The sequence below is a fragment of the Sus scrofa genome, chromosome 18, assembly GCF_000003025.6.
Source record: "Sus scrofa isolate TJ Tabasco breed Duroc chromosome 18, Sscrofa11.1, whole genome shotgun sequence".
Classification (NCBI taxonomy): Eukaryota; Metazoa; Chordata; class Mammalia; order Artiodactyla; family Suidae; genus Sus; species Sus scrofa.
The window spans coordinates 46,735,289-46,760,951 of record NC_010460.4 but is presented as its reverse complement, the minus strand read 5'-3'; the positions used below and the strand labels follow the sequence as shown (position 1 = coordinate 46,760,951).

The 25,663-nt window shown below is 43.3% G+C and overlaps 1 long non-coding RNA gene across 3 annotated transcripts in view; it reads left to right on the top strand.

Moving 5' to 3' along the window:
• The window catches only part of LOC102165006, a 320,646-nt gene that overhangs the window by 225,805 nt on the left and 69,178 nt on the right, over nt 1-25,663 (top strand). For all 3 annotated transcript variants that reach the window (XR_002340479.1, XR_002340477.1, XR_002340478.1), the window contains one exon: nt 21,710-21,806. This is a non-coding gene — a long non-coding RNA (uncharacterized LOC102165006). The remainder of the gene's footprint in view (nt 1-21,709; nt 21,807-25,663) is intronic.

The window sequence follows — 25,663 nt, the reverse complement described above, 5'->3', positions numbered from 1 at the left end:
AGGGCGAAGGAGGTCAGCACGTCAGAGGTCACCTTAACTCTCCATAACTCTGCTCCGGAGAAATCGCTGTTTCAGAGGAAGATGTCTGTGACTAGTCAGATTCCTCCTCATTCGGAATCTGGACTAGATGAGGAGAATGAGTCTGGCGGTTTATATTGCTGATTCTATTCAAGTCATCCAACTGTGTTGAGACGGCCTGTGCACTGGGGGTTATGCAGAGTGCTGGGGATATGCAAATGGGTGTCACAGTGCCTCTGGCCTCTGGGGTGCGCAAGCTGGCGGGGCAGACAGATGCACATAGAATGTGGTGTGCATTATGGTAGAACAGTCTGGTAGGCCGTGTATGGCTGAACAAGTTGTTAAAATTTGCATTAAATTTTTTAAAGTCCAAACCAGCAAACATTCACCGTCCTGACCACCCTTCCTCCTGCCCCCCACTATCCACTCCCTTACCCTTTCTGCCCTAATCTCTCCTTAAGCATTTCCTTCACCCACACCTTCCCCGTGATCCCAAAGCAAGGGCCGCCAAGACCCAGACCTAGCACTGCAGTGGCCCTGTTTTGATTAGTCTGCATCTGAGCATAGCAATTGTTAAATACTTTGAGTGTCATCTCTAAATAAAGCACATACCATGCGTTCCTAGGAGTAGAGAAATGGGAAGGAAACGTTGGGACCGACTGAAGAGAGAATACCCCCCAAAACATGCACTGATTGAACGTCTGTCTCCTTGGACCTCTGGCCATGCTTCAGTCATGCTCCCCAGAACTTTCCCAAAGTCTTCTGCCTTTAGCCCCATCCTGGGGTCATCCTGCTCTGAGTCCCAGAGAAGCTACTTATCACTGAAGTCAGCGGGAAGAAGTAAATATGAGACATAAATACAGAGCTCCAAGAATTAGAGTCTCTCTCCTGGGAATCACCTTCACTGTCCTCGGAATTGTTGGTTTGGTTACTCTAGGAATAAAAGGCTCTTAATTTGGTTTTGGTAGGAATGAAGGACTCAACAACCAGATGGCTGGATCCTTTCAGCGGATGATTGGAACTCTGTCCTTTAGGATGTTTCTGGCTACTAGTTAAAAAAAAAAAAACTGACTTGAACAAAAGAGGAAATTCAAAAGACGAACAGTACCCACGCTCCTATCTCATAGTCAGGAATGGGTCCTGTGTTCACTCCTGTTCAGTGGCCAGTGAAGAGATTGCAGCTGCCATTTCTGGCTTGTTCAGTCAACCCCTCGAGTTGGATCGGGATCCCAACTTGGCATTTGCCAGCAAATGCATGTTAGTGGGCAAGCAGACGTGTCTGCTCCTGGAAGCTCCTGGGAGGAGAAAGGCGGGATTGGAGAAGATGATGCTGGTGAGTGAGATGGGAGTGCATCATTAGATATTACAAGCTAACAGGCGAAGGACTTTGGACTAAAGAAACCATGTTTTGAATGCCAGCGTTACCTGGGTCATGGTTTCAGTTATTAACTGCTGTGTAACAGCACCCGCCCCCAACGTGGTAGCTTAAAACAACCGCCGCTTGTTATTGCTCACTGGTCAACAGATCAGTTTGGTGGTTCTGCTAATCCAGGCTAGGCTCACCTGGGTGCATCTGGACGCTCAAGTGTCTGCGGGAAACTGGATGGTCTAGGATGGGCTCAGTCGGGACAGTTTCTCTCTCTCTGCTCTGTGTGCTCCCTCATCCTCTAGCAGGCTAGTCCGGGTTGTTCACATGACAGCCCGGCAGATTTCTAAGAGAAAGAGTGCAAGTGTCAGAGGTCCAGGCTCAGAACTGATATACTGTCAGCAAAGCCTCATTTCTGTTGGCCAAAAGCAAGCCACAAGGCAAAGCCAGAATCGGCAAAGTCCTGCTCCAAAGTGAGGATACTGGGAAGAGTGGAGAACTGTGACCACTCCGGCAGCCAGTCTGTCACTGTGACCTTTGCAAGACATTTGTCTTCCCTGCAGTATGGTTTCACCCCCTCTCAAATGAAGCTGATAACAGTATCTACCTCCAAGTCTCATTGGGGGATTAAATGAGAAAATGCATGTAAAGTATTTCGCACAGTGGTGGGCACGTGCCGTAGGAAGCATTAAATAAGTAGTAGCTTTTATTATGCTTGTATTTGTGATTATAGCTGGTATTCTCATCATCATTGTTAGAGTTGTTACAATGATGACTGTAATTTTGAGGATCTGTCTGTTGGATGTGACTCCCCCTAGGATACAAGTCTAGGGAAATGGTTTGCAAAAGTCCAAAAGTCTAGGTTTATGGAAACTCTGGCTGGCTCCCCAGAAACCTGCTGATCAGGGGACAGTGATTTCAGGGAGCTCCCTCTCTGCTTCCCTATGGCTGCTTGGTGAGGGCTCGTCTCTCTGAGTTTTTGCTGCGCTGGCTGCTTGGAGCTCCCAGAGCTCCAGCCTGAACTGGATCCCTCCAAGGAACTGGGGTTAGTGCTTGTTTCAACAGAAACCTCTCGTTTTGGCCAGCATGCCTCCTGGAGGAGGGGAGCGGGCATCACTCCTGGGATGGCTGGTTTTCTGCTCCTTTTCACTGTTGGGTCTGTGCCCAGTGTCAAACCCTCTTGAGGCCGTGAGATAGCTCAGGGTGCCCAGGGCCTCATCTCACCCCTACTCCAACCCAAGACTCCGAGAACTGAAACCAGTTGGCAACGTCTTGGAAAAGGAAATTTGTCTCTGAAGTCTGCGAAAGTGAAGAAGGTTGTTGTTGTCTTTAATGGTTGTTTTGTTCACGAGGGAAAAACCTCCACACGGTGGTCCTGGCATTTCTGCGCCGCGCAGTCTCTCGAAGCGTCAAGGACCAAAGGCACAGAAGCTTTTTTCCCACGAGGCAGCCTGCTCACTTCATTTGCCACCATGGTTTTCCCATCTGCTAAGGGACGGGCCCCGACAATTTTCCTCGTATAATTCACAGTCCTTTGTAATTCGGGCTCAAAGAGAAACAACAGCTTGGCCCAGATGCCGTGGTGATGCTTTGGAGGGTGGCGCCCCCATTTCCTGTCCTTGCTCGAAACCAGTGCTGGCCCTGCTTCTGCGAGCGTCTCTTCTCTTCATCCCACACTTGCTGAGCCTGTGTCACAGCCTCTCACAATCGTCCCTTGTCCCTCCCTTTCGTCGGGTACTGTATTTCTGCCTCACAGATGTGCTGGTCTAACTGGACGCCTCCCATGGGTGATGTGGCCCCAGTGACCATGGTCAGGCCTTGACTAGCTAAGTATGGCCCACTTCAGCTGGCCAGGGCGAAGAGGGATGCTCAGTTTATGTTGTTCCTCTCTTTTCCCCGTGTTTCAGTGATGTGCTTTTGTATAGCATGTGAAATTCTGCTGACATTGAGAATTCATTTGGCCTGAGATACTCGAACAGAAGGCGGGGGTGATCTGGTTTGTATAACTTCAAAAGCTATCAGGCAGCTTTGCTTTTTTTTCCCCCCTGAGAATTGGAAGATGGATTCTCAGGGGAGTTCTCTGGATTACACTTGACAGTCAAGTGAGCTCTTTTTGCTTAAAGAGCTTTGGTTCCATTTAGGCTGTCAGTCTCCTGCCTTTAAATGGGTGGGGTAGGGCCCGAGGCCCATTTTAAAGTTCAAATGCAAGTCTGTCACTGCATCGCAGACCTAGAGCATCTGACTTCATCTCTTCATTTAGTACAGGAAGAAACTGAGGCTCAGAAACATGAAATGGCTTGTCAAGCAGCTAGTCGTATCATGTTATACCTTAAATTTCTTCCAATAAAACAACACTGTCACGCAGAGGCAGGCACTTTTCTAAGCATTTTACATGTTATCTCATGAAATCCTCATAAAGAACTCATAAACGAGGACTTGTTGCTGTCATTCTCCTTTCATATGAGGAAACTGAGGCACAGAGAGGTTAAGTAACTTGTCCAAGGTCACACAGTACCAAACAGCAGAGCTAGGATTTAAACCCAGGTAGCTTTCCTTAAGAATTCCCATTAGACCATTCTCTTCCTCTGTTCTAAGACCTCTTTAAGCTGCCCCTTTGCTTATAAAACAGGGCCCCAAACTCTTTGCTTTGCAACATAAGGCCCTCTACGATCCTGCCCTCCTGACTTTCTCAGCATCGTTTCAGCCACTCCCCAAAATATAGCCCAGTGTTGGGAAAGGCTGTCTTCTGCACAGTCCCTGCTCAGCCATGGAAGAATGGGCCCTGGGCCTGGAGCCCTCTCTGCCAAGTGATGGGAGTCCGCACAGCCTGCACTGGCTTATCGCCTTGGTGGGACTAGCTTCACCTTTCCGGACTCAGCCTACGCTCCTCGGTTCTGCTTAAGCGAGTGTCCATGACCCTCAGGCACACTCCCAGCCGCTGTAGTGCAGACGCCCCCCAGGAAGGGACCCCACTATCTCCCACGGCACCACGCGGGACAGCGCAGTCACACGCCCAGCTCTGCCGCAGGGTGGATCCGCAAGCTATAGGGGACCAGACACAAGGCAAGGCCCAGATCTTCTCCACGCCCTCATGCTCCTCTTGCCCCAAGTGGCCGCTGTGCCGTCTGAGACTGGTGTGTAGATGTCGTCTGTTCGTAGAGACCTAGAATCATGCACTAGTCTCCTCCCGGCCTGGCACTTACGCCTTTTAATCTTGGCCGCAACCACGATATAGTCCAACCTGAGGCTCAGCCCGACCGCCCAGTGATTGGCCAAACACCAGGTGTATTGAGGACTATGGTTTGGCTACTGAGAGGCATCCACCCTTCCCAGGGCACAACTGTGGTTTTCTTCTGGGGAGAGTCTCTTGGCTCCGGGAGAAGGCATGCGACCCAGGCCTGGAAAATTAGAACATCTCATTGCAGTTAAGAACTGGGCGGGTGGTATGATCAGAGCCCATGAGCTGGAAAGTGACTTCTGCTGTTACTGTCAAGAAGAAGCAAGAGTTTCTTTCCATGAGGGCTCTCGGAGGTGAGGATGCACTTTGGAGTTATTGGCAGCCAACGGGTTATTATGCCACTCAAACTTTCTTATCTTCCTGGCTGAGCTCTGTCCTATCCCATTTTCTTTTTTTTTTTTTAATTTTTAAATGATTTTTTTCCCATCATAGCTGGTTTATAGTGTTCTGTCAGTAAGGTGACAGTCTACTGTACAGTACAGTCTACAGTACAGTCTACTGTACAGCAAGGTGACCCAGTCACACATACATATATACGTTCTTTTTTTGTCCTATTCCATTTTCTGATGTTATATTCACCACCCAGGGCTCAAGTGATGGACAACAGAGCAATAGCTCCCTGATGGCCCAGCATGAATCTTCCTCTTTCATGGATCAAGCAGGAGGAAAAGATGCAAAGAAAGGGCCAGATACCACTCCCTGGGTTAGGTGGCACTCGAACTAAATGTACGGGCTCTTACATAGGGAGCCTGCTGGCAAATGACAAGAGGAGCTGAAGTGCATGTGTTCAGTCCACACAGCAGTTGCTTACGCAGGAACTCTCTGGATTCATGTGAGCCAGGTACAATAGGGTTTGCAGCTGCCTCTGTTCCTTCCTCAGTTGCGTCTGAACCTCACATCCCTGCAATACTGAAACAGCTTCAGGATATTGTGAATCAAATACTGTGAACACTGGGAGTTTCGTACTGAATAATGAGCCATGTTTTTCTTTGGTGACATATGTAAACGTTTTGTGGTATGACCGTGTGAAGAGGCAGCAGTGGTTTTAATAAGGAAACTCCTGCAAGATAGTACCTAAATATTATATATGAGATATATTTCATATGCATAATTCCAACATACTTATACATCAGATCATGGAATATATTCAGAAACTGTAAGTGATAACTGTATTCTCTAAGCCAGTTATTTCAAATGCCAGTTCGTAATGAACCTTTCATGGACCCAGGAAAATAAGGACAATGATATTGCGTGCGCGTGTGTGTGTGTGTGTGTGTGTGTGAGTGAACACCTGTGTGTGGAGAGAGAGATTGTAAATTTTTGAATGTTCTTTCTCGAAAGAAATGTCATTTATTCAACAACTATAAGCTCTTTCTCTTAATTTATATCAAGGGCAAAAAGAAAAGTCAAGAAGTATCCTTTCTTCTATGAAATAATAGTGCTTGTCATATTGAGAAAGTCTCTGATACTAGATTTCAGTGTCCTCAACTTTCTGGCATTTTACTAGATTCTTGGTTTACTTGTTTTATTTAATTAGCTCATTCAAAAGCTAAGCAACCTCTGTCTCACCTCATTGAGAAGTTCCACGCCCTCAACCCTCCGGTCCAGAACTTCTGCCTAGAGCTGGTGGGGCTGAGCCCTGTCAGATTGCAGAGACCTCTGTCTATTCAGCAGCTTCTTCTTTTTTCCTTTTTTCTTTCTTTTTCGTTTTTTTGTTTTTTTTTTTGGGCTGCACCTATGCCACTTGGAGGTTCCCAGGTTAGGGGTGGAATCGAAGCTGCAGCTGCCAGCCACAGCCACAGCCACAGCGATGCCAGATCTGAGCTGCATCTGTGACCTACACCACAGCTCACAGCAATGCTGGAACCTTAACCCACGGAGCAAGGCCAGGGATCGAACCTGAGTCCTCATGGATACCAGTTGTGTTCATTAACCACTGAGCCACAACGGGAACTCACTAGCAGCTTCTTTATCAGAACCTTGCTTTCCACACAGGGTTTTCATGTTCTACCACAGCCCACAGTGGGCCTAGTCCTGACACGGTCTCACAGGAAGTGATCGTACTCCAAGTTACCTCCACTTTTCCACCCTTCTGGCGCTGGGTCTCAGCTCATAGTGGGAGGGAAGGCAAGGGCAGCTGTGAGACGTCACTGCAGTTCATCTCTCGTTATAAAACAGGATGCTAATTACTCCGAGGGGTAATTTCCTATCATGGAATTTCAGGCAGCGAGGCCAACATGGTGAAGAATTCCAGACAGTGTGAGACAGCTAGTCTTGAGCATTTTAAGTTGGAACTATCGGTTGGCCCTCCTAAATGTCTGTCCTTGACCTGCCCAGAATGCTGGAAATACCACGGCAGTGGTCTGCTGAGGTCGCAGGAAACTCAGCCCTTCCCGTGAAGTCCGAAGTAGAACTCATTCAAGTGTCTGTGAAGGAGATGGATTTACGAATAATGGTCATCTGCTGGTTATACTTATGAATTTCTTCTGTCTCCTGTCACTTCACTGTCTTCATAATGCCATCTCCCTTTTCACTCTCAATTCTTTATCTTCCTCTTGCTACAAAACACTTTATCCACACAGCTGAAAAATGTATTTAGTTTGTATATCCACACGTCGATATAGTCTGTAGGTTCTGTGATCTCTCGTGCAATTAGGGGAATGGATTTTTATTTATTTTTTAAGCTTTTTAAAATGTCAAGGTGTATTAAGGTATAATTTACATATAATAAAGTACAATTGGATTAGTTTTGACAAATGCATATAGTTTTGGAACCATCACTGTGGTGCAGATAAAAATATTTTCATCACTCCAAAAACATGTATCAGGGCCCTTTGCAGCCAGTCTCCTTCCCTCTGCCCCAGGAATGGATTTTTAAAATGTTAAAAGGAAAAACTAGGAGATCAAGGACTCTGGGCTAAAAACATAGCAAGTCTTATTAAAATAGTAATCTTCAAATTGTCTCTTGAAAACTTAGGGAATAGCCACCAGAGATCCGAAGAGAAGGAAGAATGTGTGGAGAAAAGAACCAAGCAATATGACTTGGGGAACCCATGGAGCTAGAGTATCCAGGGAATGTTTGCTCTTCTTAAGGGGTTCAGTTGTACGAGAATAAAAATCCGTGCTTGTCTTGGGCGATGTGTGCATTTAGGACAACAGAATGTCCAACCTTCAAGCCGTTGAGGAGGTTCAAGTACATGAGCCCATATTCACCCAAGTATGTTTTATACGCCACTCCCGCAACAGCACTGCTCTTCCATGGGGCTGGGGATGGCAGTGCCACCATTCATTGTGCTGTGAAAAGTCCTTTTCCGCTTCTTCTCTTCTCAGACTCGGGCATGTATACAGACGGAAGCAGAACAGAGGATTCCTCCTCAGTGCTCACTTCCGTAGTTGGTCAGGAGGCCCAGCTTGGCAGTCTCAGCTGCCTCCTCCACCACCCCGGCCACAGTCCCCCTGTCTTTTGTCAGCAACCCCCCGACCCTGAGAGGTTCCTTATCTGATGGCATCACCAAACCTTTGGTCCGGGATGATCCGAGAGCTTGATGGGCTCGCCTTTACCGGGTCGCCTCAGTTCCCCATCATGGGGACTTACTAGGCCAGGAAGTTTGGGGGCAGACCCAGTGAATTCCTTGAGTTCTAAACAGCATCCTTCCTGGCCCATCACCCAGTTCAATCTTATCGAATGTCATTATCTCCCATCCTTTTGGTATGACGATGTTTGCTTACCCATCTTTGTAGCTTGGATAGAAAGGCAGATACAGATATAAATTTAAAAAGCCTGGAGTTCCCATCATGGCTCAGCGGTTAACCAATCTGACTAATATCCATGAGGACGCAGGTTCGATCCCTGGCCTTGATCAGTGGGTTAAAGATCTGGCCTTACCATGAGCTGTGGTGTAGGCCGCAGATGCGGCTGGGATCTTGCGTTGCTGTGGCTGTGGCGTAGACCAGCAGCTGTAGCTCTGATTTGACCCTTTGCCTGGGAACCTCCATGTGCCATGGGTATGGCCCTTAAAAGCAAAAAGTAAATAAATAAATAAATAAATAAATAAATTTTAAAATCCTAAGAAAGGTACATGAATGAAGTATTATTGGTTTAAATATAATAGGATCATCAAAAAGTTGAACTTGAATTTGATCAAGCTTCTAGGTTTAACTAATAATTTACCGTAGGAAGTTGAGAATAAGGGGCCCTGATATCCTTAATAAATTGGAAAGGAGGGGTGGAAAGAGAGAGAAGGAAACTGAGATTTAAAGACTGAAAGAGACTCAAGAGATAGAACCATGTAATTGCCATGTAAGAACATTATTTGCATTCTGATTTGAGCAAAAAGCTTATTTATCTCATTAAGAGGTAAACAGTCAGTAACCTTTACTTTCCTATTTAATAAAATAACCAAAGTTTATAATAGATAGTTATTTGTTAAACATCTACAGTAGAATTTTAGAATGTAGGGCATTAAAGGCACAATACAAAAATATTTGTTTCAAATGATATACATATTTTTGTTGCAAAGAAGTAAAATAAAATGTTCAATAACTAGACTTTTAAGCATAAAAATAATTCCATTAGGATGAGCTTACAGAGGGCAAGTAAAAAATAAATAATACATTTATCGAAATAAGTGTAAAATTGCAAGAGCTTTAATATTTTAAAAACGTGATAAGATGGGTATCAAATTGCTGTGGTACCTAGATTATGTGGATACATTTAAAAGTTTTTTTTATTGTCAGTATTTAAAACATGGCTGAAATTATGTTCTTTATAACTGTTACAATTTGTGATGAAAAAATTTAGATGCCAACTTAAAAGTGTAGCAAGTACACAGTTCTGAAATTCCTTCAGGAGAAACATGAGCAAAAGCATTTGAAAACTTCTGTAAAATTCATCATGCCTCACTGTCTTTCAAACTTGAATCCCTTTTCTCGCACAGTGCTTATCCACAGTCTTCAGTTCTGAAAACAAAAATTTAGATATGCTTGAAAATCCTAATTGCCGCACTGTGGTACCAAGAGGTATGTACTCGCAACATCATTCACTCAGTCAGTCACTTGATAAACATCAGACACCTGTGCCAGGCCTTTGAGAGATACCCACGGGAAGCATGTATGGTGATTCAGTCCTTTAATTTAATCCTGTCCTTACGGAGCCCAACAAAGATCGTATTCCTAAGCTCTGGCCTTGGCTGACACGCTGCTGGATGAAAATAGTGAGGTTCCTGCAGTAGTCTCCTGAAGATAGCACAAAGCATAGAAGAATAAAAGAGTATTTCAGAAGTCAGGTCATTGTTCCAGAACAGTGAGAATTCTGCTCTTAAGTGAAATGGCTTCTTGGTTCTCCTGCAGGAGCCCTGAAAAGAACTAAAAGCCAAGTCCTAAGGAGGTCCCTATCAGAGAACGCATCTTCATTGCTGGTGGGGGAAAAAACTCAAATAGGACAGGCTAGGGAGTGATATCAGTATTCCAGATCTGTCACTCTGTGCCCTTAGACTTTGCAGATGCTCAGGAGATTATGTGTACGTGGAGTTCCGGTCCGGGAATGATTTACCTGCAGCAGCCTGACCAGCTCTGTTGAACAGAGTCGGCTGTATTTTCGAGGGCTGGGAAGATGACGTGATATTGCCCATATTTATCACGGAGAGGAGACACAGTTGCAAGCAGCAGTTCTGAGGTCTGTGGACCCGGTCAGGAATGTGTGCTGCTTTCTGATGTCTGCGTTAAACTCGGCAAGCATTTTTTAGGGATTTTTTAACTCTCTGTTGCATGTTTCTATCTACCTGCCTTCCTTAACCTGTACACACTCGTGCACACATTCTTACACCCTGCAGAGGGATTCCTGTACGAAGGATCCCTTCTTTGACGGTTCAGGGGGAAATCCCTTCGACAGGGACAATGCGGGTGAAAACCTCACTCTTCTTATTTGAAAAACACATGAGGCCTCAACTCCTCCAGGGGTAGATTGGCAGGATGCAGTCTGCAACCTAGTTTTTGTTTGTGTTTTGTTTTATTTTTAGCAATCAGAGAGAAGTCTTCTGATTTTTCTCGGTGATTACTTAAAACCTCACGAAGAGGTCTGGTCCACTGTCCTCAGAGACTGATTCTAAGCACCATAAACCCAAGGACTTGATGCCTGTCATCTGCTCTTACTCATTTATTTTACACATTCATTTTTTTATTTACTCACTCATTCAACAAATATTTTTTGACAGCTACATTATGCAAAGCTCTGGGCCAAGCATTAGGCAGAATTATCTGTATTTCACAGATTCTGAGACATGCCTTTTTCAGCATTTTAATGTCTGAATTCAGGATATTGCCATGGTACTGCTTTTTTTCTCTTTCTTAGTGGCACCAAAAACAGTTCCACATCTTACAATCACTGGCTTTTTAGATTTTATGGAATACCACATTATCCAAGACCTCTCTGATTTCACCAAAAGAAGGAATATGCAGGAGTTCCCGTCGTGGCGCAGCAGTTAACGAATCCAACTAGGAACCATGAGGTTGCGGGTTCGGTCCCTGCCCTTGCTCAGTGGGTTAACGATCCGGTGTTGCCGTGAGCTGTGGTGTAGGTTGCAGACGCGGCTCGGATCCCGCGTTGCTGTGGCTCTGGCGTAGGCCGGTGGCTACAGCTCCGATTCGACCCCTAGCCTGGGAACCTCCATATGCTGCAGGAGTGGCCCAAGAAATGGCAAAAAGACAAAAAAAAAAAAAAAGAAGAAAGAATATGCAGAATAAAACTTACAAACCAGCAGCCTTTTCACTGTCATCAGCTTTTGAAGATGATCGGTGTGTTCATTTATTCATATTCTCCCTGGCCTTGAAAACATATCATAACTTTATATGGATTATCTATTGTTATTCTGTAGTTTTTTGAATTCACAGGTGATTTTTTTTTTTTTATTGCCATAGTGTATGTGGAGAGGGTGGTGGTGTTTTATACCAAAAAACTCATTTGGAAATTGATTCTTGATCCATTGTTAAGCCATAATTTTAGGAGACTGTTTCTTAGGATGTCTTACCTATATGCCAGTAGAAACTAGTTAGATATATTTTTAATCAAGCAAAGAAAATTCTTCTGGTGTTTTATCCATCCAAACTTTTATAGAGTCGCTGTGATACATTGCAAAGTGCTGTTGGAGGGCAGAAACCATGGGATATTATTTTTGCCTTCAAGAGATTTACAGTTTAAACGGGAGGAGAACCTGTAAACTATGAATGCTCAGATAACCACGACCCAGGGACATCTACATGAGAGCCACATCACACCACAGCATCACACTAACCTTTCAGTATAGCACAATGAAGGCTGCTTCCCCCTTCCTCAGAAATTTGGCTCTGTTAGAGAAAAAGACCGCAGGTGGGCCCCCAAAGAGTGTCCCAAAGCCGCCCTTCCATTGCTTTTAAAGACTAACTGCCATTGCCTGGGGGATGGCAGGGACCATGTATTTTGAAAGTTTTACAATCAGCCAAAATTTCCAGGCCTCATATAACTGCTATCATTGGGTTCCACCCAAATGTAGGTCCTGTCATTATTGCGTTTACCCCCATTCTCCTTCCGTGATGAGCTGCCCTTTTTCTTCCCCACTCAGCCCCTCCCAAACCTTTGAATTGCCTTCAAGATTCTTCATCTTTGGAGTTCCCGTCGTGGCTCAGTGGTTAGCAAACCAACTAGTATCCATGAGGATGCACTTTCAATCCCTAGCCTGGGAACTTCCTTACACCATGGGTGTGGCCCTAAAACGACAAAAAAAAAAAAAAAAAAAATTCTTGTAGATCCTAAAAAATAACTTTTGCTGTGGCATGGAAGAAGGAGAACGAAAGGAAAAGATAGCTTCTCTTCTTGAGTATGTAAGTGTAATAACGGAAAGAAGTTGGGGGCCCCCACAATAAGGAAATGATATCTCAGAGTGCTGAGAAAATTCAGCTCTGGGGTTTCCCTCTAGGATGTATTGTCTGAGAGAATGCATCTCCACCTGACCTTTGCCCCAGCACATGTGACAGCTGAGAGTCACGTGAATGACGGAAGGCTGGGGCTTAGTCAATTTACCTGAATTCTCAGAACCTTGACTTTCAAGCTACCTTTCTCTCCTACTTGGTGTGCAAGAGATTAAAAGGGAAGTTAGTAAAAAGATTGTATTAAATCCACTCTAACTTATGGGGCTATGTGTGAATCACTAAAATTTTCGGTTTTATTTTTAGCAAGAGATTTCTTGAGACAAACCAGTTTGTAGATGCCCCAACACCACGGGCAGCCCCTACCCAGCACACCCTCCACCAGTTTGCCTGTCACTCCCTGTCTCCACCCTCAATTCAGACCCAGAAGTCAGAGTCCAAAGTAACAGGAACTCTTCCCTCAGCAAGTACCCAAAATGGTCCCACATCTTTTAACTCATAAAATACCCCTAAGGCCTATAAACAAAAGAAAAAGTAGAAGTATTACTAATTTTAAAAAGAAAGTCACCCATTCTAAATATGTTCATCTTATTGAAAAATACCACACATAAACAAAAACCTGTATTTCTAGTATGCCCAGGTTTATGAAGACTGATTTTCAGACCCTCAAATCCTAGGGATTGAGCCTTTAATAATTTGGGGGAAATGAATTGGCCCAGCGCCCTTCTCCCAGTGAAATGGAGGTGGCTATGTTGCAACATAATTTTCTCACCTTCCCAGCCAAGAGATCCCTTACCCATATACTGCACATTGGTGGACACTAGGAAAGGTGCCTGATTTAGCAAATAAAAGTACACGATACCTGGCTGTATCTGAATTTCAGTTAGACAACAAATAATTTTGGAGTAAGTCCATGTCAGATGTAACACTTGGAACATACACGTTCTAAAATTATTTGCTTATACGAATTGTGAGTTGAATTGGGTGTTTGTATTTTATCTGGCAATCTTATCACTAAAAACTATTGCTTGGGATTCACCAAGCACTTTTATATCCACTATTTATTCTGGTCAAAGGAATTGGAAGTAATAAATACCTAGTAATGGCAGCAGTTCCAGTATTGGGCAGTCTATCAAAAGAAAAGGACTTGGGACTTCTTAGCATCTCAGAAATCATCATACAGGCACAATCCAACTTGCCAGTGAGAAAGGAGACCAGCCATAGTTATAAGGCGGGGAAGAGAGGCAGCCCTCAACAAAGTAAAAGATCCAAGGAAAGACTATTAAAGCTGTTTTCCATTACAGGTTATTACGAGATTTTAGATATTGTTCCCTGTGTTATGCACTATACCCTTGTTGCTTATCTATTTTATATACTGCATAACTGAATCACTTTGCTCCAAGCCTGAAACTCACACGATATTGTAAATCAACTCTACTTCCATTTAAAAATAAATAAAAAGAAAACAAAAGATCCAACGGGAATGGAGCCTCTTCTAGAGACCACGGCAGACACTATGTGCTGGGCTTCCCAGTGCCCCCCGAAAGCGGTGCTGTGGTTACACCCCCGGGCCTCCACGGAAAATGGACAACGAGGCCTGGTTCGGTGCTTTAGAAACTAAAACATTCTGACAGAGGAACCCAACTGATTTTTCAGCTTCCTTCCTTTGCATCTCAGCTCAGGACTTTCACACAGCTCTCATAAAGGCGAGGCAAATATTTATAGATAGAAAATGGTAACAAGTGCCTTGATAAGCTCAAAGAAACAGTTAAATCTGTGTGTGGATCATTTAATCACAGTATCTGGAGTATATAAACATGGCACATATTATCTCCCCCCTTTTTTTGTGGCCTCAAAATTCGATCCAAGTCTGGGAGTTGAAAAGTCCCATTTTGTGTAATCAGGTTCTGGTTGAACATGATTGCTGAATTATTTTAAATTGAAGACACATGTCTAGAGGCTGAGCTGTATGTATTATTTCAGGATGGTGTCCTTTAGGTCTTATCCACAGGGGCTATCTTCAACTTTTGCCACATTCAATGCATTCTTTATACATCAGTATTTGCAAAATGGTGAATCATATGCAAGGGAAAATTGGAGGGAATATGGTACTCGTTAAAGGGTGATTTTTTGAAATTATCTTGAATGCATTATTCAGACCTGTTTTCAGTCTCCCCTGCTAAGGGTCCCAGTGCTAGCTGGGAAATTTTCTGGAAAAAAAAAAAAAAGAATATTTTAAAAACAATAGCCATGCATAAATAAATAAAATCCTGTAGTTGTGCAAGATCTTTTGCCAAGTTAGGGCTTTGAAAACTTTACAACTGAAGCAACATTTACTTTAACTCCTTGTCAGCCCTAAACACTTTAAGTGTCTTAATTGCAGATCCAAATTGTTGCCACTGCCACGGGCTTTTCCCTTTGAGTGTATTTGTCCCTGAACCGAGGCTCTTGTCAGACTTCACCTCACAAGGGCAGCCAGTTGATTTTGTAAATTGTTGCATCATGTCAAGGTTTCCTGCCCTGATTTGAAGGTGGCTGGCTCTCTGTGAGTGTTGGGTTTAGGGAAATCTAATGCTAATCAGTCCGGGGGCCCAGCCACCCCAGACATCCCTCCATTCCAAAGATGTCCTCCATGCTAAGAGCTGGGGCGTCTGTTGCATGTTCGTTTTAACAGCTTTACTGATGTATGATTTTCATACAATAAAATTCACTCAGAGTATATAATTCAATGGTTTTAGTAAATTTTTGGAGTTATGCAACCACAGCGTACTTTGAAAATTATCTCATCACCACAAAAGAAACCCTGTGTCCATTTGCAGTCACTCCATATTCCCACCTCCAGCCCTCAGCAATCGCAGATCTGCTTTGGGCCTTCTATAGATTTGCCTTTTCTGGACATTTCTATAAATGGAATTATACAATAGGTGATTTTTTTTTTCTTGCCTGGCTTCTCTGACTTGGCATAAACCTGTTGTGGTTCATCCACATTTCAGCGGGTACAGTACTTTGTGTTGTTGGCGAATATTCCGTCGTCTAGATAGACCCCCTTTGTTCCTCCCAGTTGTCAGTTGACAGGCATTAGGTTGCTTTCACTTGACAGTTAAGAAAAATGCAGCTGTAAACATTCGTGTACAAACAGGCATTTTAAAATGAATTTGATGTGGAATTGTTAGTGTCATTCACAGTAAGATGTTGGATTTACTTTTTTACTTTTTTTAAGAGGTTATCCATGCTTTTGTTAAAGCTGTCTATGGGAGCATTCCAGAATTAAGTAGACTTCAGAGTGCTTTAAGAAATAGTATGTATCAGAGTGGGGACCATAGCGATTCCTAGATATGAAGTGGTTAAGAATAACTTGGAAGTGACCTTCAGAGTGGCCTCAGCACCTTGCATGCCAGTCTCACTCCCTGAGAGTTTAAAGAGCTCAGAGCCACACATGCCAGCCGCACAGCCCTTCCTCCTGGCAGCCCCAGCACAAGATGCCTGATTTCGGAAAATCCTGCTGACTTGAATAACATGGAGGCTACTCAGAGAGAAGTCAAGTTGGAAGTGGCAGGGAGGTGAACAGGTCACAACACGGGAACAAAGTTGTCAGGCTGTGTTTATTTCATGCCTTCAAAGACTCCTGCAACTGATGGAGATCCTAGCAATTCTGTCATCTGGGCATGAGCGGTGGACATGGTGGGGAAGCAGCTGTATCAAAAAGTGCCCTCTCACGTTGCCCCCAAATCACCCATCTCGAGCCATGAAAAACCCATGTCATGAGACGTCCTTTCCCCAGAATCATCACAGAGAGCAGGCATACGAGAAGCAATATGGTTTACGGATCATGATACTGATCAAAGACAAAGCCAGGGTTTTTGTCCTGGTTTGTCACTAACCCCCTCTGTGGCCTTGGCCAGGTCACTGACCTCTCTGGGCCTGTAAAATGACCGAGTTGAGATGCCACGATTCTTGCCTAAGGTTTTTTCCTACTTCCAATATTCTAGTTCTCTTATGACTTTGAAAAGTTATACTTCCGAAACTCACATTTAAAAGTTAAACCAATATCATCCTGTTAGCAATCAACTTCCTGATATCAAGAGGCAGGATCTGGAACAGCAACTGGTGAATAATTAGCACTTGGAACACGATCTTTAAAAATGCCACATAGCGTCCCAGTGGCACCCCAACCTTATTTTGCAAATAGGAATATTGTTGTTGATTTTTCTGCATATTCTCTGGCAAGTCATTTAGCTTCTTTGTGTCAGAGTTGGGAATTGAACCAACATTTTAGGGCTTCCAGACCTTTATTGTCTCAATTAATCTAGATTGCCTGGGAGCACAGAAAATAATCATTCAAGAATTTGTGTAAAATAATCCACCATTAAAAAAGAATCTCGGATTCACTGGCCAAGTGAATTTTTTCATGGTTTAGTTCTTATTGGAATGGTGGGATAGTCCTGGAGAAAGAGGTTGGGGGGTGGTTACAATTTGACAATAAGGAGTCGGGCTTTTTCTCTCAAGAATAAAGAATGCCAGCACACCTCTGCTCCCTGTTCCTTGGTTGCCTGTATTTTCTCTCTTGCCCGCGGAGCTATCTGACGTCTCTTGCCCAGCCTCTCAGACAAAAAGCCAGCTCCTGAAGCCTTATTACTGCTTCCATTAGGACTTTTTTCAATACATGCCTTAATGGAGGACAGTAGTCTCTGCCCACTTCCCCATGGCAAGAACTAGCCAAGGGGTTCACAGGAATGCCCGCTCCTTTCAACTTATGCTGAGCATTCCAGAGCCCTGGAATTCTGACTGTTCTCCAAAGCCAGTGACCAGCTTGGTAATGAAAGAAATCTGGGGACAGATGGAATGAAATTGAAATCACATCGTCCCTACCCTCTCCCAAGTGCTGGCCTGTTGTTTTGGCACATCTCCACAAAGCTCCATGGCACTCATGCTGGTCTGATGAAGGGCTGCCTCTTAAATGTGGAAGCCTGAACATCAAGGCTGATGGCACGGTGGCACATTAAAGAGGAAATTGCATTAATGTCATGTGGTCCCTTCACAACAGTCAGAACTGCACGTAAATGTGAAGACGTCCATGTGCCACCAGCCAAATGAGGAGGTCTCTTTTCACTTATAGGCCCATCTGTTGTTGAAAAATAACCATGTATTAGTGAGGAGCCATTCTGTGTCGGAAAAGGAGCTCAGTCTTTGAGATAAAAACGGCTGCAAATATTCTTCTTTCTGATGTTCATCTTTGAATTTAGCCTAGAGGCGCTCTTACAAAGGCACCTGAGACAACTGCACAGCTCGTGGGAAGATACCGACATCCTCCCTTGAGCTGCTGTAGATGTCTGATAACAACTCTTTGCTTCACCTCTTCAATTTGTAGAAGAGGGGCGATGAGTGTCCACGTTATGAACCAAAGTTTAACGGCTCAGGCTGAATTGCCATGTGCTGCTGAAGACACTGAGTGGGGCGTAGAAGGAAGTGACAGGAGGAAGAAGGGCGCCTTGGTGTACCCTAGATGGATGGCATAGATTCACAGCTCAGTCCAGGTGATGCTGGTTCCACTTCTTCCAATCGCCAACTTTCAGAAATACCGTCAACAGGGCATAGAGCACCGGTGAAGATGTTTTGGTTGGTGCGAACTCCTGGCCTGACGATGTGAGTTTATTTTCATAGTCAAAAATTTTATTTCCTCCTCAAATACTTCAAAACAGTGCAAATGTTGTATAAGTCTATAAACATAAAAGTACTTTAAATTCTTTGAACAAAGGATTTTTAAGAATATACAAAATGACAGTACATTCCTCCAAGCTCTTACAAAAAGCAAATACAATTTATTAAAATATGCATGTTGTATTCTATCCCATTGTCCTTCCAAAAGGAGGGAGGAAAGCATGGAATTTGAGTTTGATAGTTTGTCTTTAAAAACTCCTACTCCTAAAGACAAAAACAAACAAACAAAAAAATAAAAAAATTCCTACTCCACCTATTATTGAATGGTTTCAAAAAGAGTCTGAGCATTTTTACTTATAAAAATCAGTGAGAAAAAGATGTGTATATGTAGGTATAACTGGGTCACTTTTCTGTACAGTAGAAAATTGACAGAACACTGTAAACCAACTATAATGGGAAAAATAAGATCTTTTTTTAAAAAAAGGGGATGGGACTGCAAGGGGAAAACATGTCAGTATTTTAAAATATTGACCCACTTAGAATAAAATGTTTCTTTTAACCAGAAAACAATATAAAAAGCAGCATAGTAACAGGAGCAATTATTATTGTTACTATTATAGCAACTTTATTTAAAGGATTATTGTCAAAATGAAATGTTACATGCTTTTTAAATTGGAAAGCCCTTATTGAAAGTTAATTATCTATAGAGGAAAAAAAAAATAGCAAATTCACCAAAGCATCTGGAAAAGGTTTGTTTTTCACATGAGTTATTCCTCATGTAGATACAGAAAATATTGAGATAAGAAATGATCTAGTTGGAATAACTTCCTTATCTGCAGATTTCTTTTTCCAGTTATGTCTCCAAAACTTCCTCTCTTCTTGAATGTAGTTCTATATGCTTTATAAACAGGGAGAAATTGCTGTCAAGAACTCAAAATTGTGTCAGAGAAAATCCTCCTTCCATCTCGTATCTCTTCAAACGCCCTTTCCTTGGAGCTCACACACATTTTCCTGGCAAGATGCTCGTTATTTAGAAGTTACTTTGCGATTGCCTCCAACTTCTGCTTGCCTGCAGGTTTAACTCTGCTTTTATTTAAGGATATGGGAAGACCTTTGAAGAATGAAAAATTGGAATCAATTGTGGATAAACTCCCGGAGCGGCACCAGCAAACTTAAGCTTGGACAATATTGTCTTCGTCGTGGCAGATTGTAATGATTCATCACTTTCTCCTCCCATTATTGTTAGAAATACTGCAGTCCCGAGTTTCTAAATTAATAAGAGCCCATATTGACAGCACAGTATTCCTTTAATAACGTATTGCAGACATAGTCTCACTTTATGAACATATATTGATTACATTCCTAAACGGATGACAGTACTGCATTTCTACCCATAGAGTCAGAATTATCTATGTCTCTGTAAATTGGGAGTATCATGAGGATTTCTTTGGTTAATTCAGAGGGAGAAAGTAAAAAGGGCCAGGGGACAGGAGATAAGAGGTATGATAGGCAAAAGAAAGACACCCTTACACTTGGAGAAAAGAAGTCTGTTGTTTAGCTCTGTCTCCTTAAAGTCATAACACCGTCAAAACTCTGAAAATCGTAGTCTGGATTGCGTTGGGCATCACATGGACAAACCAATTAGACGTTCATTAAAATCTTCCTTTTCTGGGCATTCCCATCATGGCTCAGCAGTTAACAAACTTGACTAGTATTCATAAGGACATGGGTTTGATCCCTGGCCTCACTCAGTGGGTTAAGGATCTGGCGTTGCTGTGGCTGTGGTGTAGCCAAAAGCTACCCCTCCAATTCGAGCCCTAGCCTGGGAACCTCTATGTGCCATGGCGCAGCCCTAAAAAGGCAAAATCAAATCAAATCAAATCTTCGTTTTCACCTAGATGTTATAGCGATAAGCAGCTAGGCTTAGCAGTCCTGCCGCCAAGCATTCGGAGCCTTTTCCGGAGGGAGACGGTCAAGAAGACTTTTGAAATTCTGATAAAGCTTCCTCTTCCGGGATAAAAATAAATACCAGATTTTGTCCAGCTATTTCCAGGCATTTTATGGATTGCATGGATTCCATATGCCATATCTGAAGTATCTTCTGAATTTACCCCTTTCTTAGTTATTTTTCACATGATTAATGGATGTTAACAATAGAGAATCTCTTGACGTAGGAAACCGTGTGTTATGAACAGTATGTGATATTATTTATGTGACTAATAGCATTGATAAATAGTACGATCATATATGATAGATAGTAAATATTTGTTTCCAAACCTTTTTAGTCCCGAAAAGACAGCAGATGATAAAGACATCATCCTTTTATTAATCTTTCAATATTGTCAAGTTAAAAAAAATAAAACTGCTTTCTGGAAAAGATTCCCCAACCCCTTGCTTTCCAGAAAAGAGTCTGTATCTTTTCATCTATTTATGTAACAGTCAGTCATCACTGCAACAGATCTCTTTCTTAAATAAGAAACAACCTGAGAGAAAAATCAACCCGAGAGAAAATACCAATTAGAGGAATCCTAGATAAAGAAAGAGCCGAAAAATATAGTAACTCCTTTTTATGGAAAATGGGTCAGGACTAAAGCTCTTCCATAAGAAAGAAATTCTTCATACGATTGAAACTTTCATTTTATTTTTAAAGTACAGTATTCTATTACTTTTGAATAATGATGGAAGATTTAATATGCTACTGTTTCATCCCCATTTTACTGAGAATTGATACACCACAACTCTTTTATAAGATACGTTAAAAACACATGAAGATTTTCAAATTTTATCAAAAGCTTTTATTTCATTAAATTCACTTTTTAAAGAGATGTTATCTTAATCAGAAACAAATATTTGCATAAATTCATACTCTTCTTTGTTAACAATTCTCAAAACAGTTTCTTAATATAAAAAATCAAAAGCATCTTATAGTCAAGTTAAACTTCAAAATTAATTTCAAACAGTTGAAAATTATAAAAAGGCATATTTTGGTTTCCTCAATAACATCACCAAGTGAATTATAATATTAAAATACCTAGGTCAAGGACTTTATGCCACAAAGCCCCCTCGTGTTATGTCCTAAAGAATCAAAAAAGAAAATAATTATATACAGGCAGATTATATAGCTAAGAATATTGTATACTGTACTTTAAATCTAGTCTCCAAAGTGGCTGCTTTATATAAGAAAATAGCCCACAAAACATAAAATTTATAAGTGGACTGTTGTGCATTTGTAGAGTGAATGTTTCATTTTCAGAATTACAGATATATAAAAATCATACGTCTCTGCTGGTGAAAGACTAGTAAACGTTCACATGTTCTGTAAAAACTTAAATGCTAGAGGCCAATACTCACAAAATTTAATGATCTTTCTGCTAATAAAAGCTACTTCTTTTTAAAAAAGAATAAAGAAAAGCAAAGCATATAGATCTTAAGTGCTGTATTTGCAAGTTTTCAAAAAAAGGAGTGTGCATGAAATTACTTATTTTGTATTTTTATTTTCTCATATTTATTAAAATTCATTCTATTCACAGGAGTAAGTGGAAATATGAAATAAATACTGATGCGCCTGCCCCATCTGGTCACACAGTGCTTTGAAGAAAGGCCCTTCCTTTGGGGAAAATGACAAAGGTAAAATAAGAACAGAACTATTTTTAAAATGTTTATTTAAGTAAAGAAAGAAAAAAGGGAGGGTGGGCAAAAAAGTCTGGAACAACCCACTTTTTTTCAAGTATGTTTTTTGCCATTAAACTTGAGGCCGTTATGGTTGCTTGATCAATATCCGCAGCGTACGCCTTACGAATGAGTTACATCCTAGGTTTCTCTTCTGTTACTTGGAACTCAGCACATCTCTGAGAATCAAATGTTCCACTGGGTGGATTCCCTGGCTGGCTCACAAAATTCAAAACAATCCACAGGTCAGCTTGCTGCATATGTGAGTAGTGTTTAAGTGGCAATCGAACCTCAGGGAAAATACTTTCTATAGAAAAATGCACTCCAGACCCCATCTCGGGTTTTCAGAAGTACTTCTACTGCTGGGACCTTCTGCTTCTACTGCTTCAATCCCAGGCGTGGCTGGGGATTGAAGGAGGCGGGAAGGACAGGGAAGGGTTCATCTTAACCACTGTGAACTCCTAAACCCTCTAGTATAGTTTAAAAAGATAAATTACAACTCTCCGGCAAATCTACAATGAACTCGTGTCTAAGATTTTATTAACTCATTAATTAGCCAACAAGTCGGGTGTTACCACAGGGTCAAAGAATTCGGGAAACCACACATACATGGATTATAAGGAATGCTGAGATGAATTTACACAGAACTGCAAACGGCTCTATCCATATGGCAATGATCTGGTACATTATACCAGACCCAATTACTTTGCTTTTTTACAGGTAGGAATCATTTTCACTATTATCAGTGGTCTACAAATTCAGAATTACAAAGAAACTTAAAAGCAGTGAAAGGTGGATGACCACAATAGTGCATTACACAGGACATGCTGTTACTTGTCTCAACCGTTTAAAGCGTTTCACGGTCATTCCCGGCAATATTATAACACCAGTCCTTTCAGGTCTCTCCCGTCCCTGACACTGTAGATTGGGCAGGAAATACTGAATTCCAGACAGCAGTTCGCACACTGTCTGTTAACAAAGCCTATACCAGGGCTGTCCAGTAGAAATATAATGCAAGCCAAAATGTGGCCAGATATGACATTTTTAGTTTTCTCAAAAGCACTGCAGGGGAGCTGCCACCTTCAAATACCACTTTAAAAAAGAAATCACATACAATTAATTTTAGTGAAATGTTCAAATGAACACGGGCAAAATATTATTGCAACATTAAATCAGATGGAAGAAGTATTGATAAGGTATTTTACAGTCTTTCTCAAATTCTGTCTTCAAACCCAGTGTATGTTCTGCACTTACAGCACATCTTGACTCAGACGAGCCGCATTTCAGATGTTTTACTAGCCACATGCAGCCCGTGGCTACCGTAGCACAGGGCTACATAAATCAAATATTCATGAGCTAGCTACGTTTTGCATTTCTTGAAATATTAATTAAAATATTTAGGTCTGTCCCAGCCCTTCCATGCCCATTCCATTATTTTCAAGGTAGCTGAATTCACAGATTTTCCTCATGTGGGATTGAAGCATGACCAGCGCCCAAGGAAACTAATTTGAAATTTGTCTTGTGTGGCCCCACGAATTTTCTCATCTGCAGTCTGCACCATTGGCTTTTCCACAGGGGACCATTCTTACCCCTGTGATGTGAGAAGGAGACAGCAGTAGCACCCTGGGACATGGCAGGAACCGTAACAGTAGACATCGTGTTGCTTTGTCTGTCACCTGCGTACGACAGCGCCCATCAAAAACATTAACTTTTCCATTTTCATGTCGCCCTTGTGGGGTAAGGCGAGGGGGGACATTTCTCATAATCCCTCTTCACTGCAGAAAGACAAAAGACATTTTCCCCTGGGAGTGTAGGTAGGGTAGCTAAGGTCTAGCCGCTCGGCATCTTGTACATTGCACAGGCCTCCGCTGGGCGCAGAGAGACCCAGCTCAGCGTGCTGCCCCTAGACGGGAAAACGGGCCCTCCCACGGCAGGGCCACCGGAGCGTCGTGCCAGGGGCCACACAACATCCCCAGTGCCAGGCAGGGACTGAGGAAGAAGGAAACCAAGGGCAGCCTCTGCTCTGCTGCTGAGCCAAGGCAGGGAGGGCGCGGTGAACCCCCGTTTAAGCCAGTGTGTTCAGAATCTGTGCATTGATTTACGTGCTTCGTGGGTCCCTTTCTCCACAGGGATTTCTGAGAAAAGGCTGAAAGTCCCAGGGTCAGACAACCCACTAGGATCCCTGATTAAACAACCAACCAACCAAAAGCCACTTTCTTTCAGACAGTTTTGGGGGACACTTGGAATTCTTCTTTTCCTGGTGTAGTTCTGGTGTTTTATATAATTTGAGCTCAGGAAATAAGTCGTACTGCTGTGTGTGTGTGTGTGTGTGTGTGTGTCTGTGTGTGTGTGTGTGTCTGTGTGTGTGAGAGAGACAACAGCTAAAGACTACCCTGAGATCCAACATCTTTCCTCCTCCTCATTTTCTTAGGACCTCAGGGACTTAAATCAGTGCTCCAGAAACCAGTGGCCCCAAATACCAGGCAAATCCTTCATACCCTCTCGTGAACTTTCAGGAGCCATTATGCTCCCCACCCATTCCATCCACTGTTTTGACTCTGGTGGCCACCGTTTGCAGTTGTCACTTCCTCTGTCTGAATGGCACTCTTACCCTGGTGACAGTCACCCCATTCAACTGACAGCGTTGGTCTGTATTTCACATTAGCTGCGCAATAATAACCTATTGAAGGACTAGGCCCTATAGTGTTTGTGTAAGGAGGGGAACCATTAAGAAAAGACTACATTGCTGAATTCAAGAAGGGGGCTATTTCTTTCCTACTATAAACAGAAGTGATTATAAAACCAGAACCCAGAAAGCGTTCCTCGCCCTCCGCGTCGGCGTGAGGGGTTTCGTCTCTGCGAAGGTCTGGGCTCGGAGCGCCGACTTCTCCCGGTTTTTCCTGCATATTCCAGGGAGGGGGTAGAAACCAAAGCGAACAAAGTGCCCCCAAAGGACCCTCTCTTCCTCCAGAAAGCTTCTGTTTTTAATTCTCTGCAGCTTTTAGAACAGTGGCATGGGAAGGTTTCAGCAGTCTGTGGTGGAAGAGAATTCCTGCGTTCTCTAAGGACACCCGCTTTAGATAATCCCCGCTGGCAGCGGGACCTCGGGGCCAGGCTGGGCAAAGGGGTTTTGCTGGCAGTTTCTTTTCGGCACATTCCGTCATCTCAGAGTAACTCAGCAACTGCGTTTCCCCCTCCACGCGGGAGTCGAACGCATGTTTGGAGCGGGTGGCGAAATGTACCTACGTTTCCTTCTGAGGGTCTGTCCCGCTGGTGCTTGGCGCTTTGCGTGGGTGCTCTGCTCGATGTTGCCCCGGGGAGCCCTGAGCTCTCTAGGCGTTCTCCCAATCGCCCTACCTCCAGCCCGCAGGGTGGCGGCAAGTGGCGAGCCCAGCTTTCTTGACAAGTGGGGAAACGGAGCAGATGCATAGAACATGGCAAGTAGTTTTCCCAAAAGCACGACGGGGAATGCGAGCCGCAAAAGTAAACGTTCTTTTGTGGTTCTGTCTGGTTTGTGGCCTCGCGGCTTCTCTCACAAACACACATTGCAGGGTGTCTTCCCACAGGCATCAGATGTGCGTTTGTTGTCCAGCCGCCAAGACATTCGCTGGGCAGACAGTTCTTAAACTTGGCCGCATACGGGTACGCGCGCTCCCAGAAGCCTGCTCTGCTCCCACGTTGGTCTCCTGAGGTTGAAGCAGCCCTGGACACCCCTGAACACAGGGACCACAAGGAAGAGCAGGACTTCTGAGAATTTCCTCTGGTTCATCCCAGGCTGCCTTTGCAGAGCTGACTGTGCACCCGCAGGGCTCCCT